We start from the raw sequence: 4093 nt of genomic DNA on the forward strand, positions 1-4093 counted from the left end.
GATAACAGAGAGAACCTGAAGGACCTGAGGATGCTCTAATTTGTGGAGTTAGAAATGGAGGGAGTGAAGGGTGGTGGACAGCTGTGGGAACATGGAAAAAACTGACAGCCACATGTTGCCGTTGTTGCCATTTTAAAGCAAAACAACACAACAGCAACTACCGTCTTGGTGCTGGAAGGTACAGTGTTGTGCCCTCTTCTCTTAGCTTTGGGATAATGCCTACTCATTCTTTTTATCTTCTTGGGACCTAGCAGAATGCTTTAATAAATACATGTGGAATCCCCTGTAATGGATGAATCAACATGTGTTAGTGACAATACAAATAAATTAATATATTAGTATTATTAAATTAATAAATGAATAAATATGTGATAATGAACTTAATGATTCCATAATCTCTCATTAACTTGACAATTTCATTTAGGAAGGTTTATGGGCAGCGTGAAAGAAACCTAGCAGAGTGACATGCTTTTATTTTACTATCATGCGTATAAAGGAAGCCAAAATGCCAATATTACCCTTCTAACTTGATAGAACAGTATCGCATGAACCTGTGCTATTTAGAAAAAGAGACGCATCAATGAGTAACTTGTTCCCTGGGCAAATTACCACGTAAGACAAACCCACAGATTTTCATAGGTTCTGTTTCTAGGAAGACAGAAATTTTCAAAGTCTTCAGAATCTGAGAAGACCAAGTTCTTCAATTTCTCTCTCTCTCTCTCTCTCTCTCTCTATATATATATATATATATATATATATATATATTTTTTTTTTTGAGACAGAGTCTCTGTCACTCAGGCTGGAGTGTACTGGTGCCATCTCTGCAACCTCTGCCTCCTGGGTTCAAGTGATTCTCCTGCCTCAGCCTCCCGAGTAGCTGGGATTACCAGCACATGCCACCTCACCTGGCTAACTTTTGTATTTTTAGTAGAGACAGATTTTCGCCATGTTGGCCAGGCTGGTCTTGAGTGCCTGACCTCAAGTGATCCACCCACCTTGACCTTACAAAGTGCTGGAATTACAGGCGTGAGCCACTGCACCTAGCCTCTCAAGTTACATTTCTAAGGACACAGTTTTAATAGAGATAACAAACTGAAAACGTTAGAAATATCCACCCACCTCTATATTGTACAGCAAAGTAAATTGATACCCTCTAAAACTTCCAAGTTGATAGCAAATGTAAGCCTGTATAGCCCAAGTTTTCCAGTAAACAGAAACCAAGAAAGCAGTAGGATTTTTACTAAATACCAGTGAAAAAAAGAGCACGGTATTAATCTTCCACATAAACAAGGTCACACGGAAGCATGAGAAAACCCCCAAAGTTGCCCTGTTGGTGTTTCTTTGTGGAACCTTCTCTAAGTATCATGTCTGACACTCCAACTCCCTTGAGCTCCCCCATAGGAACCCTAGGAAAAGCATTTCTCCCTCCACCACCACTGCCAGAGTGAGTCCCCTTTCCCCCAGGCTCTCAGCCAGACCCACTTCACTCCTAAGCCCAGTTTCCTTCTGCCTGTGGCCTTTTGTCCAGCTTTCCCTGCTTGGGGCACCCACCCTAATCCCTTTAGTTCTTCCACCCATTCTGAACTACTAGAGAAATCGCCTTTCATCTAGATTCATTTCCTTTGAACCCTCTAGGCCTTGCTAAGGGGCAGATAGAGGTTAGAAAGAGAGCAGAGGGGGCAAAAGGTTCTGGTAGCCTGTGTTTCAGGACAAGCGCTCTGTGTCTGGAAATGTTAAAGAGAGCCACATTAAACAGAAAGGTTTGCTTTTGTGGATGTTTCTGTTATATATATATGCATTTTTTTTTTTTTTTTTAAATCAAAGAGAAGAGGAAGTGTACTTCCCCGACCCTCAGTCATGTTCGGGATGAGGAAGGCAGACCAACAGGAACCTAGGTTTTGTGTGAACTTGCTGATTGAGACTGACAGGGCCTGGTACTTGAAAGGACACCATCTTTACCTTTACCATGAGGACAGGGTCTCACTGTCACCCCAACCACTTGCCTAATAGTATGGTTCCTGGGTGCTGGGGGACAGGGATAAGGAGGGGAGAGGTGTTTAGCAGGAGGAATGCAGGTAGGAGTCTTTTGTGTGCTGGCAGGAAACCTGGGTCCACCAGTTCCAGAGACCCTTGTTTACTATAGACCGGAGGGTGAGGCTGGTGTTCAGAAGCCAGCAGCTAAAAGGGGTGGACAGAGCCAGAGGCAGGCAGTAAGAAAAGCAGGAAGAGCAATGCAGCCATAAAAATCACATACTGCCTTGTGCTGCTATCGAAATGTGCATCCATTCATTTATACATTCATTATTTTTTCAACCAACAGTTATTGAATGCCTGTGTATTTACATTATTGAATGTGAATTCAGTGCACCTTTTAAGGTGGTAGTTCTTTTTGTTTTTTGTTTTTGTTTTTGTGTTTTTGGTGGTGGTGGTTGTTTTTTTGAGATGGAGTCTCACTCTGTCGCCCAAGCTGGAGTCCAGTGGCGCAATCTTGGCTCACTGAAAACTCCGCCTCCTGGGTTCAAGCAATTCTTCTGCCTCAGCCTCCCTAGTAGCTGGGATTACCTGGCTAATTTTTTTATTTTTTATTTTTTGCGTGCGTGCGTGTGTGTGTATTGTTAGTAGAGATGGGGTTTCATTATGTTGGCCAGGCTGGTCTCGAACTCCTGACCTCAAGTGATCCACCTGCCTTGGCCTCCCAAAGTGCTGGTATTACAGGCGTGAGCCACCATGCCTGATCTAAGGTGGTAGTTCTGTATCTAAGTCTAGAAGCATCTAACTTTTAAGTTTTGTTGTTGTTGCAGGAAAACATAGATCCCGGTGCTGAACATGAGGACAGGGCGGGCTGAAGGAGAAAGTGGAGGGGAGGGGGCTTCTCTCTCAACCTCGTCCTCCTGGGCCTGTATGCTGGAGTGATGAGGTGCTTCAGAGTACTCTACGTGAGGAGGAAGAGATGGTGCCCAACATATGGAGGCCATGCTAGGTCTTGTATGAAACCCATGAGGTATGAAGGAATAATTTTTCTTTCTAAGCCATTTCTCTACTTCTTTCTCAGATCAGTGCTCTTTGTGTTTGAACTTGGTGTGAATGACCATCTTAGTGATTCTTACTGCAAAGACAATAAGGAGTGAAATGACATAAGTTTTTTTTTTTTTTTTTTTTTTTTTTAATGGTAAAGGATGTAGAAATGTATCTGCATGTGATCAATGTAGAATACTCCCAGCCAGAGGTACAGTTTTCTGGTTCCCTCCTACAGACATTATGTAATGGAAGCACTCGTATTAACTGATAAGGAGTGAAATTTCACCAGAGTACAGAAGCATCCTCTTTGCCCTTTTCACAGGGGTGGGGATAAGGTTAGGGGTAGGGTATACCTTCTTTGCTCTCCCAGCTGCCTCTATATATCTTAGCCTGGATGTGCTTAAAGTTAAACCAAGACAAAGAGTCATAAGCAGTTAATTTATTTCGAAACTGATAGTAGGGATGAGGAGTGCGGAATGAGGGAGTGAAGCAGGGGTGGCCGAAAAGCCATCACGAGCAGGCACTGTCAACAGAGGGATGGCCAGCAAGCACAGGAAAGGTGTCAGTGTTACATCAGAATTGAGGTGAAAACCACAACAAGATACCTGCTAGGTGCCTGTCAGTATAGCTACGTTAAAAAGACTGCAGCAACAAATGTTGGCAGGGGTGTGGAACAATCAGAGCTCTCATAAATTGTTGGTAGAGGTGTAAACTGGTACAACTGCTTTGGAAAGGTCTGGTGCTTTCTTAAAAAACTAAACATACACCTTCTATGACCCAACAATTTCATTCCTAGATATTTGCCCAAGGGAAATGAAAATATCTGTATATAGACAGACTTGTATAAGAATGTTCACAGCAGCATTCTGCATTATAGTGAGAAACTGGAAACAGGCATGGTGGCTCACACCTGTAATCCTAGCACTTTGAGAGCCTCAGGTAGGAGGATCGCTTGAGGCCAGGAGTTTGAGACCAGCCTGGGGAACATAGCAAGACACTGTCTTCACAAAAAGTGAAAACATTAGGTAGGCATAGTGGCACACATCTGTAGTCCTAGCTACTCAGGAGGCTGAGG

The sequence above is a fragment of the Cebus imitator genome, unplaced genomic scaffold (genome assembly GCF_001604975.1).
Source record: "Cebus imitator isolate Cc_AM_T3 unplaced genomic scaffold, Cebus_imitator-1.0 Scaffold50, whole genome shotgun sequence".
In the NCBI taxonomy this organism is placed as follows: domain Eukaryota; kingdom Metazoa; phylum Chordata; class Mammalia; order Primates; family Cebidae; genus Cebus; species Cebus imitator.